Source organism: Vipera ursinii, assembly GCF_947247035.1.
Source record: "Vipera ursinii genome assembly, chromosome: 3".
Taxonomy (NCBI): domain Eukaryota; kingdom Metazoa; phylum Chordata; class Lepidosauria; order Squamata; family Viperidae; genus Vipera; species Vipera ursinii.
Window position 1 is genome coordinate 115,055,662 of NC_139516.1, and position 16,344 is coordinate 115,072,005.

General features: G+C 39.4%; 1 long non-coding RNA gene across 1 annotated transcript; it reads right to left on the minus strand.

Moving 5' to 3' along the window:
• Positions 1-1,212: 1,212 nt before the first annotated feature.
• Positions 1,213-15,176, minus strand: LOC310637231. The gene is made up of 2 exons (XR_014491888.1): positions 14,899-15,176; positions 1,213-3,380 (listed from the first exon to the last, which is right to left on the minus strand). It is a non-coding gene; the product is annotated as an uncharacterized lncRNA (long non-coding RNA).
• Positions 15,177-16,344: the final 1,168 nt, after the last annotated feature.

The following is a 16,344-nucleotide window of genomic DNA, read 5'->3' on the forward strand; positions in this document are numbered from 1 at the left end:
AAATGGACTGTGAACTGTTAACATTAATAAAAGGAATTTGTGGGCTTCCCTGTGGAGCAACCAAGTTGCAAGCCTGGCCCTCAGTCTGTTGCCAAACAGAAACTTTCTATGTCAGTGAAGCATGCACTTCACCCCCTGCACAGGCTGAGTTGGGTGAAAAAGCATGAAAATCCTCTCTCAAAACACCAGAATGAATGTGTGGGAATTGAATTCTTCAGCAGCCTCTATGCATTTCAAAGATGCTGATGGTGCAGGTGGCATCACTAGTGGTTCATGTCCCACCAGTAGCAAATCTTCTTCCATCTTCTGATACAAAGGACGAACAGATGTGTCTCCACAATAAGCAAAGGTTAAATATTATAATAGATATTAGCTATATACTGAAAAAAGAGATGAACTCTTCTTTATCTTTTTTGTATGCAAATATGTAGGAAGCTCATTAGCAAGGTGAAAAGCTAGAGCTTAATTAGAAAAGAAGGGGAGGCAGGGACGGTTTGATTTAGCCACATCAGCAAACTAATGAGCTAATTGGCCTTTGGCAGCAGCAAAGGCCTTTATTAATTGAGCACCCTGTACTCGTTCATTACAGTCTTTACACTGATCATTCCTATCGTGGCTTCAGAAGCGTTAATCATTCTATTTTCTATCCAGCAACACTGATATGTCATGATCATAACACAAAATAATATAAAACATAACATACCCACATAACATAATTGTCTTATACTATATTATTAACAATTCAGAACAAGCCTTTTGACTGATATTCTATCTTGTGTGTATATATGATTTTGCACTAATGGCAAGATTTAACCAACGCCCACTTGAAAATACTGACTCCAAATATCTAAATAGAACAGAACAGAATTATTATGGTCAGTGACAAGTACAAATAGCTAAATATCCATTGCTATACTTGGGACAAAACAGTCATTTCATTTTTTTTTAGCTTCTTCTGTTTATTAACTCCATTCCCTGGCTTCTACCTTCTATAAGCTATCACCATTTCAAATCACTTTGAACAATATATGTATGAGTGCTCAGAAAAAGCTTCCTTTCTTGCTGGTTTTTCTATACACAGAAAATGATGACTTCTTTGACTACTCGGTAAAAAAGCATGAGAAAGCACACAGTTGGACCAAAAAAAGATGCCTGAACAATTTACCTATGGGATTCGTTTTCTAGTTGAAGTACACAATCACCAGCCAAAACTTCCAAGAGAAAACAATGGTAATTTATTTGTACTACTTTGGAAAGATGATGTTCCTCATGCACATAGACACACAGTGGACACACCCTAAATCATAAATATTCGTTCTTTATATTTCCTATTGCTGTTACAAATTTACCTCCCACCTTCTCCCTATTGGCTTAGTAATCATGTTGTAATCATGCCATCACAACCTAGCCAAAGTTCCTAAAGTGAATACATTATCTCTACCCCTGATTACATCTCCTACTACTCTAATTCTATCTCCCCTTGCCCTTATTTACAAATTATCTTTTATGGTTGTTAGTTCCTAGGGGCTGTCTATAGAGTAACTATCATATCAGTAAATCTATATCAGACCGATTTTCAGTGTAGCAGAGAGCTTCCTAGCTTCAAGCTAGGCTCATATATTTCTTCACAGGCTGTCTTCTGCAGTTTCTGTAAAAACAATAGACCCCTTTCCCCACAAGTCGCTCCCTTTTCTTTTCACAATCTATATTGATTTTTACATTCATATTTCTCAAATTGTTGGAACAGTCTTCCAACTTCTTCACTCTCATCTCTCATTTTCCATCCAACCATACAATCTTTACAACAAATCATTATCATCATTCCAAGCTGCATACAACAACAAATCATCATTCCAATTATCATTGTTAAAATTCCCACCATTATTGTTTTACCCATCCAGCCAAGTTAGTGATCCAATCACTGAGTCCTTTCAAGGGATTCCAACCATCCCTCCCTATGGCCCTGGCCTTTACTTGTAATTTATTTACATGTTCATGATGTTTTTCAATTAATAATAATTGAATAATCAGGTGCTTCTTCACTAGTGTTATGTATTCAAGTATGACAACTTTAATCAATTCGCTCTGCACATAGTCCACTCACAGCAGCTGCTAAACTCTCTAATAGTTGTCTTCTTAGCAATCTAGTCCTTATTATTTTTAATTCTTTACTTAGCAACATTATATTGCTTTGAGTTATTTTTATTATTTCATCCATAATGTTGGTATAATTATTTATTCTTTTCATCATTTCCCATTCCTATCCTGTAAACGAAGGGGCTAAAGTCCACCATCTGTACTCAACTTCAAACAAGTTATCTTTTTTACCTTCTATTTAAAAAATACCTGGATGTTCTGGAGTGAATACATGTGTCTCATCCTGCACCTCCATTACCGGTATCAACTTGGCAAGGTTTCAGTATATGAGCATGACCCTCTCATGCTCATATATTGAAAACATTTGTTTTCACAACAGTATCATTCATTATTTTCTATAATGGCAGTAGCAGGTACAGTAGAAGGAGTAGGAGTGGGTTGCAAAGCACTTTTTAATTTATTGCTATCTCCGCTCTTCATCCAAATGTATATCTTAACCTGCTGATTCAATTTATTGCTGGTGGTAATAATCATTTCATCCCATGGACACCACCTAGTCATGGCAGTATATATTAATATATACTGAGGGGGCCGCTGTTTTTTTTCTTTCAAATTATTAACTAATTGCTGACTAAAACCTTGCGAAATTGGTACCTTACCTTTAACCTCTGAGTAGCATTTACGTACATTGTGTTCTGGAATTCATTGGAAGTGTCAGGACTGGATTGAGAAGTAGGCCACACAATAACAACAGTGTTATCCTCATCTTTACAATTTTCTGAGCAAGGAATATTACAATAACTATGGTAAGGGCCACATTCAACAAAAGGATAACAGCAGCAATAATCAGTGATACAATTACAATTGCAATAGACACACATCAGGAACCGATGTTTCTTCTGACTTCTTTCTTTCAAACACACAAGGTATTCCTTTCCTGAAACAGTAGAGAATTAGAATCCCAACTGCAGTTGACAAACCCGAAGTTACCCCAAAATGCCAAGAGACTATCATCAGCTTCAGTTTGATTTGTAGCGGATCTTCAGTTTGTTCAACAGTCCAGATGTTTGCTTCTTCCACTGGTCCCTTTCCCCGGGTATAATGTGTCCAGCCCTTTTCTAGGGTTCTCACAGCAGTTTCTTTCAGTGGTTAACAGCACTTTGAATGGTTCCTCCCAGTTCGGCTGTAACTTTTTCCACGTTTTGATTAGGACCCAGTCTCCAGCTTTATAAGAATGCTCTGCAAAGTCCAAAGGTGGGGTTTGAGCTAGGAGTCCTTTGTTCCTGAGGTAAGATAAAGAAGAAGACAGTTCAAGTATATAGTTCTTTATAAACATATCCTTAGTTTCATGATGTGGAATTTTCCCCACTCTGCCCAATTGTGGTAACCCAAACATCATTTCATAAGGTGAAATACCAGTATCCCTTCTTAGGCGGGTTCAAATTCTGAGCAAGGCCAAGGGTAATCATTTGGTCCATGGCATCCTGGTTTCCAACATTAATTTGGGAAGGGTGTTTTTAACTGTGAAATTATTCCCACTTAATTCCCATTGCTTTCATAATTGATTGAAGTATTTTTGTAATAAAATTAGTCCCTTGGTCACTGTCTATAGCAGGCATGTCAAACTGGTGACATCATGTGACGTCGCACAATGTATCGGAGCTTTTTTCCCATTGCCGGCAATGGGGTGGGCACAGTTTCATCATGATGTGTCCAGCCCACTGGCCGGCAGTTTGACACCCATGGTCTATAGCTTTTACTATCCCATATCTAGGTATTATCTATTCCAATATAATTTTAGTGACTATTGCTGCAGTGGCCCTCATGGCTGGATGAGCTTCAACCCATCCAGTCATGTGGTCCACTATCACCAATAAATATTTAAGCCTTCCCACTTGAAGTAATTCAGTAAAATCAACTTGAATGCACTGAAATGATCTCACTGCAAGATGTTGTAGAACTTTTCATTTACCCATTTACATACCATACATTTGTCACACTTGCTTAACCATTGTATACAATCCACAGCATCCATAAGCTTCCAAAAACAAGTCACATGTTGCCTTAGTCCCCCAATGACTACCCTGATGTAGTATTTCCAAAATTTCCCTAGTTATCAATTTATTCAGTATTTGCCTTCCTTCAGGTAATATCCATTTTCCTTCTTCCATTTCTATTGCCCCTACTTTTTCTAACCCCTCCTTCTCATCTATAGTGAACATTGGATTACTCCTTGGTTTTTCCACTATAGAGGTTAAACTTAACATTAAACATTCAGTTCCTTCTGCAGCTGCCATTTTGGCTTCCAAGTTAGCCAAAGTATTGCCACATGCTTCAAAAGAATTTCCTTTTTGATGCCCTTCTACATGTACTATAGCAATTCTTCAGGCAACATCAAATTGTCCAATACAATTATCTACCACGCTGGAGGACCCATATAGAAACAAAATTAGTTCCTTCTCCCAAAGAAACGTCTGTTAAATCAGGTCTAACTCTGATCTGTAATTCAATTACTTCAGCACAATAATGTTCAATATCTGATCCTCTTTCCAAGTCTCCTCTTAAAAGTTGAGCTGGATTCAAGTTAGTGTCAATAGTCAATACTAAATCATTTTGTACCATAAGTATACTCTCATATTTTAAAATCCTTGAATGTGTCAGCCACCGGCTGGCTTTCTGGTTCAAGATTACCCTCATTTGATAAGGGGTACTAACCACTAAAGCTCCTTCAAAAGTTAATTTTCTGTTTTTAATAAAAATTAAGTCAATTCAGATTCCATTCAAATGGAAGCAAATTCTCATTAGGTAGGTTAAAAACATTTAGAAATCTAAGCAAAACAATTCAGTCATTTCCTTTGGCTGATGGATATATAGGTTTAACTAAACATTTTAAACCTCAAAGATTTCCAGAAAAAAAAAATCCAATGTCAAGTTTTTCCGCATGACTCAAATGTTTGCAAATAAGATTATTATTATTTGCTCAACTAAGACTTCCTTTGTCCAATAATACAACTATCAGTACTGCCTCCTCGCCCCCTCTTCCGAGTTGAATACATAATACTTTCCTACTTTTACCAATTGTCTTAATACAAAACTGACTTTCCTTAAACATTTTGTAACTAAATTCCACTCACTGGGAGATAGACATCCCAGCTGATTTTCTAACTTGTACTGTAATGATCAGAACAGACATATGCAGACCCAAAGCAGTAGAAACCGAAACTGCAAAAGCAGGCAACAGATGGCACATTTACATCACCTCTCTCAGGCAAGAGCTCAATATTTTAACTAACCAGAAAAAAAAATGGTTAAAAGGAACAGAAAAACCACACACACACATACCCCTTTCCTGCCTTTCTCCTCTTCCAAGGCAAAAAAATCCTTGGGTAAAAGAAAAAAAGTAATAACCAGCTAAAAAGGAGACAGGGAAAAATGTTTAAAAGACTACACAGAAATCTCACCCTCCATTTTCTACTCAGCAACATTTCTCTCCCAATTCCTTCATGGGACCTTTCTCATTTCTTTTTCTCATTTCCTTGCAAACACTGATATTGCCCTTCCACTCACTTCACAATAACAAAAAAACCCTGCAACTTACACATCAGCATACTCACACATTTATCCTCCATTCAAACTGCTTGCATAAAAAAAAAATCATACAGATATTTCCTTTCATACTTTATCCAGGCACACCAATCATTTTATTATTATTTCAGGGAGCTTTTCACAAGCCAATGAGTTCCATTATTCCAAATCTTTTTGAATAGCCTTTTGTGTATTGTTATTAGAGGGTCTCATCCTTCTTCCAGGTCTTGGAAATGACTGCACACAGACACATATACACACATGCCATTAAAATAATATTTCCAGAACTGTGGAGGTTTTTGTCCCTTCTTTGTGCAACCTATGGCTTGTTCTCCAAGTGGGAAAACTCGAGGAGTGATTCCAATAAAAAATGTGATTGGGGACCCTAACTACTGCTTTAAGCCCAAGCTGAGAAGGCCCCTGAATTTTCTGGCTGGCCAAACATGTTCCACTTTTTTAAAAAAAATTTGAGCTGCAGCTGCCCAATTGGGGCTATACACAAGTAAAGGATCTGAAAATTTGGATATAATTCCTCCCTTATTTCTCTATTAAATCTATCCATTGTGGCTCCTTGGACATTGTAGTCTTTCATACAATCCCCCTCCTCTTTCTTTTCTTTAACTACAAATATACCACCTGGGATCCAACAGGCATATGACTTCTGTTGTTTAATATATATTTAATGCTTGACACAGCCAATCCTCAAAACTTCCATATTTTAGCCAAAACACACTAGTGCCTTTTTAGGATTTCTTGGCCACTCAAAATAACAATATTGAATCATTCTTTCTTTACTCTTAGTCCTGGTTTTACATGATTGTGCCCCATGGACTATCTGGTGGAACGTTCAGAGGAAATCCCATCTCCTCCCCAGGGCACTTCTTACTCACCCTGTTTCCCATGCTAGCGACCACAATTTCTCCAAAGTTTAATCAAACCACCTGTTTTGCCCCTCTCTGGGATTCCATACCACCTTGTGCTCCAGGCATGCCACATATCCCGTCAACCTGGCCCCAACACATAATGCTATCCCAACCACCAAGGGAATAGTTAAGTCCAAATTTTCTTACTGTGGTCTGTGCACAGAGTTGCCTTGTTGCAGTGATTCAGTGCCCACTGTATAAATCCTCAGGACTTTCCCTTAAAATTTCTTTCTATGTTCAGGAGTCCACAGGCACACAGGACCCACCAATCACCCACAACGTAGGACCATTGAACTTAATGGGACATGTCTTCCCACTGGAAAATCCCAGACGAGCCCCCAAGTTGTGGGATTTGTTGTCTAGTTAAAATAAACAATCACCAGCTAAAACTTCCAAGAGAAAAAAATGGTAATTTATTTGAACTACTTTGCAAAGATGATGTTCCTCATGCACACAGGCACACAGTGGACACACCCTAAATCATCAATATTCGTTCTTTATATTCCCTATTGTTGTTACAAATTTACCTCCCACCTTCTCCTCATTGGCTTAGTAATCATGCTGTAATCATGGCATCACAACCTATCCGAAGCTCCTAAAGTAGTCCTCAATGGCACTACAGCCCCATGGAGAGAAGTAACCAGTGGGGTACTACAAGGTCCCATCTTAGGCCCAGTACTCTTCAATATCTTCATAAATGACTTAGATGAGGTAATTGAAGGGGAACTCATCAAATTTACAGATGACACCAAACTGTCAGGAGTAGCCAACACCCCAGAAGACAAACTCAGGATCCAAAAGGATCTTGGCAAACTTGAACAATGGGCCCTATCCAACAAAATGAGTTTCAATATGGAAAAAAGGAAAGTTTTACATTTAGGCAGGGAAAAAAAATCAAAGGTACAACTTCAGATTGGACAAGACCTGGCTTAAAAACAGTAACTTTGAGAGGGACCTTGGAGTCCTAGTGGATGATCACTTGACTGTGAGCCATCAGTGTGCAGCAGGAGCCAAAAAAGCTAATACATTCCTGGGTTGTATAAACATAGGCATAGAATCAAGATCACACAAGGTATTAGTACCACTGTCAATGTTTGCAGCATGTCTCATTAATCGGAACCATGGCAACCACTTTATAAAACCCTAGTAAGACCACACCTGGAATACTGCAATCAATTTTGATCACCATATCACAAAAAATATGTTGAGACTTTGGAAAAAATTCAGAGAAGAGCAACTAAGATGATCAAAGGCCTGGAGACTAAAACATACGAAGAACAGCTGAAGGACTTGGGTTTGGGTAGAAAAGAAGAAATAGGGGAGATATGATAGCAGTATTTCAGTATTTGAGGGGCTGCCACAAAAAAGAGGGGGTGCCACCGTCTTGGAGAACAGCTTTTATTTTTTTGATTCCGAAGGAAGATCAGGATGCTACTCAAGTTAAAAATTATAGACCGATATCGCTTTTAAATACAGATTATAAGATATTTGCTAAGGTTTTGGCTAATAGACTGATGAGGGTTCTGCAACAGGTGATTCATGGGGATCAAACGGGGTTTATTAGTGGTAGGCAAATGAAAAATAATGTGAGACATATAGTTGATGTGTTAGAGTTTTTGGAAAGGAACAACCAGATCTCTGCAGCTCTAATCTTTTTAGATGCTGAAAAGGCTTTTGATCAATTGAATTGGCAATTTTTGTTGAAAGTTTTAGATAAAATGGATTTTGGGGAAAATTTTTTACAACCGATTAGGGCATTATATCAAAAACAAACTGCCCGAATTATAGTTAATAATAGCCTGACAGCAGCATGTAATATTGAGAAGGGCACAAGGCAAGGGTGTCCGTTATCGCCCTTGCTATTTGTGTTAACTTTAGAGATATTATTGGTTAAAATTCGGAATTCGGAAAAAATTAAGGGGATAAAAGTTGGAGATCAGGACTATAGATTGAGAGCATTTGCAGATGATCTGGTTGTTACAGTGACCCAGCCAGAGAACTCTGTTGTGGACCTGATGGAGATAATAACACAATATGGGAAGGTTTCTGGATTTAAAGTAAATATACAGAAAACTAAAATTTTGGCTAGAAATATGACGGTTTCACAGAAGGTTCTTTTAGAAGGATTAACTGGATTTGAGATTGTTAAAAGGGTTAAATATTTGGGGGTGATTTTATCACCCTCTAATACAAAGTTATATAAAAATAATTATGAAAAATTATGGGGGAAAATTCGAAAAGAATTGGAGAGTTGGGAAAAATTGCAATTGTCCTTGTTGGGACGGATTGCAGCAGTGAAAATGAATGTCCTGCCCAAATTTTTATTTTTATTTCAAATGATACCGATCTTTAAGAAAGATTCTAACTTGGAGGAATGGCAGCGTGGTATCAATAAATTTGTGTGGGCAGGGAAAAAGCCACGAGTTAAACTTAAGATTATGCAGGATACTCGTGAGAGAGGTGGCCTTAAATTGCCTAATTTTAAATTATATTATGAAGCTGCTGCATTAGTAGGAATAAGTGATTGGATTAATTTGACGCAACCGAGGTTATTAAATCTTGAGGGCCATGATTTGTTGTTTGGCTGGCATGCTTATTTGTTGTATGATAAGAAGGTAGACAATGTGTTTAGGGTGCATATTTTAAGACAGGCATTGTTGAGAGTTTGGAAGAAGTATAGACATAAGTTAAGTTGTAAGATACCATTGTGGGCAATTCCAAAACACGCAATAGAAAATATACATGCTGGCTTCAAACATGATGTGACTACCTACAAGGAGATTCTTAGTTTGGAAAGAAATGCTTGGTGTTTGAAATCATATAGCCTCTTGCGAGAAGAGAAGGTTGTTCAAAACTGGTTTCAATATACTCAGTTACGGGCCAGGTGGAAAGAGGATCAGAAAAATGGATTTGCAATGACTGATGAAAATTTAATAAAGCAAATTAGAAATCAGGGATCAGCACATATCAAACGGATATATCTTGCATTGATAGAGATCGATTCAGAAACAGAGCTTGTTAAGGATTGTATGATAAAATGGGCCCAAAATATTCAGGAAGTTATTACAATGGATACTTGGGAAAAGATTTGGGTCAGGAACGTAAAATTTACTCAAGCTCAAAACTTAAGAGAGAACTTCTATAAAATGTTTTATAGATGGCATTTGGATCCTAAAAAGCTTGCAAGTATGTATCCGAAGTATCAGCCTAAATGTTGGAGGTGTGGTGATGAAGATGCAACTTATTTTCACATATGGTGGACATGTAAGAAGGTTAAAGCCTTTTGGATAAAAGTGTGGTGGAATATGCAGAAGATTTTTAAACAGAGGATAAAGTTTGGTCCGCAACTTTTCTTGTTGGGAATAATTGCAGACGCTACAGTTGTGGACACTAAGTTGATGTTGAACTTAATTACAGCGGCAAGACTTTTGATAGGCCAATATTGGAAGAAAGAGGAACTGCCGACTATAGAAGAGTGGATTTTGAAGGTTTCCGACCTGGCAGAGATGGCGAAGATTTCGGCCTATTTGAAAGATCACTCGCAAGAACGCTATATTATGGAATGGAGAAAATGGATAGAGTATATCCAGAACAAGTATAGGGTTAAAAAGTTTTATGTAGCATTCGAATAAGTCTTCTTTCGTTTTCTTTTTTTTCTTTTTCTATTTTAGTTTTTTTTATATATATTTTATATTGCTAAGGTTTGTCTTATCCTATATAAGTCAGAGAGTGATGGATTTTAGAAGTTATAGTTGTTAGTATATGATTGTTTATGATTGCTTTTTATATATATACCTTGTATTTAGCTCTGGGAAGTCAGGGGGGGAGGGGGGGAGGGGGGGAGGGAGGGGGGGAGGAGGGAGGGGGGGAGGAGGAGAGGTAGGGGGGGAGGGGGAAGGGGGGCTTTTTAAAGGAAAATTGTATTTTAAAACTTTTTAATAAAAAAAAGAGGGGGTCACGTTGTTCACCAAAGCACCAGAGGGCAGGACAAGAAACAACGGTTGGCAATTGAACAAAGAGAGAAGCAACCTGGAATTAAGGAGAAACTGCCTGACAGTGAGGACAATTAACCAGAGGAATAGCTTACCCCCAGAAATCATGGATGCTCCATCACTGAAGATTTTAAAAAGAGGCTAGACAGTCACTGGTCTGAGATGGTATAGGTTCTCCTGCTTGAGCTGGGGGCTGGACTAGAAGACCTCCAAGGTCCCTTCTAGTTCTATTCCATTCTATTCTAAAGTGATTACATCTCCCACTACTCTAATTCTATCACCCCTTGCCCTTATTTAAAACTTACCTTTTATGGCTGTTAGTGCGTACGGGTTGTCTCTAGAGTAACTATCTTACCAGTAAATTCTGGTTAAGACGGGTTTTCAGTGTAGCAGAGATATAATTCTCAAGCTTCAGCTAGGCTCAAGAGATTAAAATATATACAATGTATTTCTTCACAGGCTAGCATTTCTTCTGCAGTTTCTGTAAAAACAATAGACTTTTACCCACATTACCTTATTTCTCAGGCTCTTTAAGAGACTTTATGTAGCAACTAGGTTTATCTGAAAATAGATGATAGCTTGGGGGATAAAAGAATCTAGGTTCTTAGCCAGCTTGTTCCCCTAGGTTGGTCTCTAATATTAATATGGTCTCCCTTTGAGTTTGCCTTTTTATGTGTTTGTTTATTACTTGGTTGGGGTGGTGGTGAAGGAAGAGAAAAAATACAGAAAATGAAAAGAAAGACTATTTGTGACTAGTTATTATTAACAGAACTTTAAACTAGGATATGTATATTCACATCTTTGTCTTTCTAATCCAAGGTTCCAATCTTTCTGACAAGATTATCGCATCTGCATTTCTGCAGACTTGGTTTCTGTTTGGGGTAGAGAGAGTTGGGGTGGGGGTTGGTTTCTGCCTTTAAGATCGTTTGGTGAAATATAATCTGCTTTTTAATATTTCCCCAAATATTTCTTTCTCTGGATTCTTCCCACAATGGTCAAATAATAATAATAATAATAATAATAATAATAATAATAATAATAATAATAATAATAATAATAATAAGAAGAAGAAGAAGAAGAAGAAGAAGAAGAAGAAGAAGAAGAAGAAGAAGAAGAAGAAGAAGAAGAAGAAGAAGAAGAAGAAGAAGAAGTTGGAAGGGACCTTGGAGGTCATCTAGTCCAACCCCCTGCTCAGGCAGGAAACCCTATACAATTTCAGGCAAATGGCTGTCCAGTCTCTTCTTAAAAACTTCCAGTTTTGGAGCATTCACCACTTCTGGAGGCAGGTTGTTCCACTGGTTAATTGTTCTAACTGTCAGGAAGTTTCTCCTTAGTTCTAGGTTGCTTCTCTCCTTGACTAGTTTCCATCCATTGCTTCTTGTCCTGCTTTCAGGGGCTTTGGAGAATAGCTTGACTCCCTCTTCTCTGTGGCAGCCCCTGAGATATTGGAACACTGCTATCATGTCAGCCCGCACCCTTCTCTTCGTTAAACTACACATACCCAATTCCAGCAACCGTTCCCTATATGTTTTAGCCTCCAGTCCCCCAATCATCTTTGTTGCTCTTCTCTGTACTCTTTCTAGAGTCTCAACATCTTTTTTACATCGTGGTGACCAAAACTGGATACAGTATTCCAGGTGTGGCCTTACCAAGGCATTGTAAAGTGGTATTAGTACTTCACGTGATCTTGATTCTATCCCTCTGTTAATGCAGCCTAGTACTGTGTTGGCTTTTTTGGCAGCTGCAGCACACTGCTGGCTCATATTGAAGTGATTGTCTATTAGGAAATCCAAGATCCCTCTCACAGTTACTACTATTAAGCAAGGTACCACCTATACTATACCTGTGCATTTGATTTTTCCTGCCTAAATGTAGAACCTTACTTTTTTCACCATTGAATTTCATTTTGTTAGATAGCGCCCAGTGTTCGAGTCTGTCCAGATCCTCCTGTATTTTAAGCCTATCTTCTGGAGTATTGGCTATTCCTGCCAGCTTGGTGTCATCTGTAAATTTGATGAGTTCCTCATCTATCCCCTCATCCAAATCGTTAATGAAGATGTTGAAGAGCACTGGGCCCAGAACAGAGCCCTGGGGCACCCCACTACACACTTCCTTCCATGTAGATGCAGTTCCACTGAGGACCACACGCTGAGTACGGCCTGTCAGCCAGCTACCAATCCATCTGGTGGTGATGCTATCTAACCCATATTTTTTCTATCTTATCACGTAGTAGATTGTGATCCACTTTATCAAATGCCTTACTGAAGTCCAAGTAAATTATATCTACAGCATTCCTCTGGTCCACTAATTTTGTCACTTGGTCAAAGAATGCAATAAGATTTGTCTGGCATGATCTGTTTTTGACAAATCCATTTTGACTTTTAGTGATGACTTTGTTTGCATCAAAGTGTTCGCTGATTTGTTGTTTGATTATCTTTTCCAAAATCTTCCCAGGTATTGAGGTCAGGCTGATAGGTCTGTAGTTTCCTGGATCTATTTTTTTCCCTTTTTTGAAGATGGGAACTACATCAGCTCTCTTCCAGTCCTCTGGTAGTTCCCCAGTGCTCCACGATCTTTGAAAAATATAGTTCAGTGGTTCTGAGATCACGTCTGCCAGTTCCTTGAGAACTTTGGGGTGTAATCCATCTGGTCCTGGTGATTTGAACTCGTCTAGGCTGGACAGGTGCTCACTTACCATTTTCTTGCCTATCTTAACTTGTGTTTCTATTCTGTTTTTTATGGCACTGGTTTTGGTAGGTTGGACTGTTTTTTCCCTTTGTGTAAAGACAGATATCTCAAGGATTACCTGTATATGCAGACCATATGTCTGAATATTCCTTCATCTGAGACTCTCAGTGATGGAATTATTACTGTGGGATCAGTAGTGAGGCCATTTGTATGCGAACCCTTTACTGTCTCAGGAACTGACCTTAGAACAGGCAGCCCCTCTCCATGATCTTTCTCTTTCCATGCCGATGAAGTCTTATTCTCCTCTGCCTAGAACCTGAGAATCAAATGCCTCATTATTCAGATTATTATTTTAACAAGATGTCTTGCTCTCTCTGAGGCAGCAAGAGCCCATCAATTTTCATAGAAAGCCATTAAAGTTCTTTCTCATTAGCCATAATTAAAAGCTCCTGCTTGTATTCCCAATAGATCATATTGCATGGGAGGGTTGCTGGAAAGATATATCCTACTTGGCAGTTATGTGTGAAATTGGGGAGCAAGACATGTGGACGGTCACATAATGTTCTGAATCTTGTTGCAGGAGGAAAGGGCTGGCTTGCTTCTTTAGGAATATATTCTTCAGACTAGCCAAAATTGCCAGTTCTAAATCCAGACACAAGACCTCCTAATATCAAGAGTATCCAGTGTCTTTCTAGACCTGCTTCATAGTTTAACATTAAACCTTGTCTTAGAAAGGGTCTACTTAAATAAGGGAGCTAGGAAGCTACAGCAGTGTTTGACCTCTTTTACCATTCTCTTAGATGCTATGCTTTTGTGAAGTAGGAAATGGCATAGAAGCACTTGCCTTAAAGGAGGACCTTGGAATGCATTATGGTGAAAAGTCATTGCTGGAAGAGCTCCTGTGGATGGTGAAGTAAGGATGCTATAACTCTGTCTTGCGTGGAGCCTTTGGGGCATTTGGTAATGCAGGAACATGCTGCGATGTCTGAGCCAAAAATATTGTTCACAGCTCTGTTTCCAGTCAATAGGATCTGGCAGAATAGTATTTGGGTAAGGTTAAGAAAATGCCCTGTAATTTGTCTTGTACACCAACTGCACCTATTCCTGGACTGGGAGGCCTTGCTCACAATGCTTCATACCATGTGGATTAGACAGTGGTGGGATTCAAATACATGAACAACCGGTTCTCTGTGTGGATGCCGCTTCCGGAAGTCCATTCTGAGCCTGGGCCACAAAAAATTAGCTACCAGTTCTGCTGAAGTGATGCGAACTGGCTGAATCTCACCACTGGGATTAGAGCAACATAGTCTGCAGTCAAAAGCTGTGGCTGGTTCAGAATACTGTACATAGGGTTAGAGTTAGGGCTGAAAGAGACCTCAGAGACGTTCTAGTCCAGGCATGTCAAACTCGTGACGTCACATGATGCCGTGTGAAGTATCAGGACTTTTCCCCCATTGCTGGCAATGGGGTGGGTGCGGTTTCGGCATGATGCATCTGGCCCGTGGGCCCGCAGTTTGACATGCCTGTTCTAGTCCAACCAAGGCAGGAGACCTTATATCATCCTGGGTAAATGGTTATTCAATCTTTTCTTGAAAACCTTCAGTGATACATACCTACAACTCCAAGAGGAAAGCTGTTCCATTGATTAATTATTCTTATTGTCAGGAAATTTCTCCTTAGTTCCAGGCTGGATTTATCTTTAACAAGCTTCCACCCATTGTACTTTGGAGAATAGGTTGACCCTCACCTCTTACATATTTTGGAGAATAAGTTTAGAATAGAATAGAGCTGGAAGGGACCTTGGAGGTCTTCTAGTCCAGGTGTTCTTTTACCATTTTCTTGCTTATTTTAATTTTTGTTTCTGGTATGTCTTTTGCAGTGGTTTTTTTGATGTGTTGGGCTATAGTTTCTTTTTGTGTGAAGACTGACACAAAGTCTGACACAAAGCATCTCTGCTTTCTCCCTGTTACCTGTACTTTCCTTGCCATCTTCTCTCTTTAGTGGGCCTACAGTTTCCTGGATTTTTTGTTGTTGTTAATGCGTTGAAAGAAACTTTTTTTTATTGTCCTTGATTTCTGTTGCAAGTCTTTGTTCCTTCTGAGCCTGAGCTGATCAGTGCTTCCAGCGCACCTGGAAAAGGAGGCGGAGTGGGGGAGAGAGGAGAGGATATAAAAGGAGGAGGGGGGAGAGAGGAGAGGATATAAAAGGAGGAGGGGGGAGAGAGGAGAGGATATAAAAGATGAGGGGGGAGAGAGGAGAGGATATAAAAGGAGGAGGGGGGAGAGAGGAGAGGATATAAAAGATGAGGGGGGAGAGAGGAGAGGATATAAAAGGAGGAGGGGGGAGAGAGGAGAGGATATAAAAGATGAGGGGGGAGAGAGGAGAGGAGAGGATATAAAAGGAGGAGGGGAGAGAGAGGAGAGGATATAAAGGATGAGGGGGGAGAGAGGAGAGGATATAAAAGGATGAGGGGGGGAGAGGAGAGGATATAAAAGGATGAGGGGGGGGGAGAGAGGAGAGGATATAAAAGGATGAGGGGGGAGAGAGGAGAGGATATAAAGGATGAGGGGGGAGAGAGGAGAGGATATAAAAGGAGGAGGGGGGAGAGAGGAGAGGATATAAAAGGAGGAGGGGGGAGAGGAGAGGGGAAAAAAGACAATGGGGAAAGAGAAGGGGACAGAAAAAGAGAGAGGAAGAAGGGGCTGTGGAAAGAGAGCCCAGCAGGCAGTGAAGAAAAAGGAAGAGGAGAGGAAGAAGGGCTGACCAGCCAGCTGACCACCAAGGCAGTGCTGCATATCAATAAATATGGATACATTCATCATACATTCGTCACTGCAAAGGGAAAGTGATTCAGCAAAGGAACTGCCACTGAAGAAATTAAAACTGGTACTTCCCCCCCTTTTTAACAGTTTGTAACATTTTATTAGGGACGCGGTGGCTCAGTGGGTTAGGACGCTGAGCTTGTCAATCAGAAGGTCGGCAGTTTTGCGGATCAAATCCCGAGTGCCGCATAACAGAGTGAGTGCTTGTTACTCATCCCAGCTTCTGTCAACCTAGCA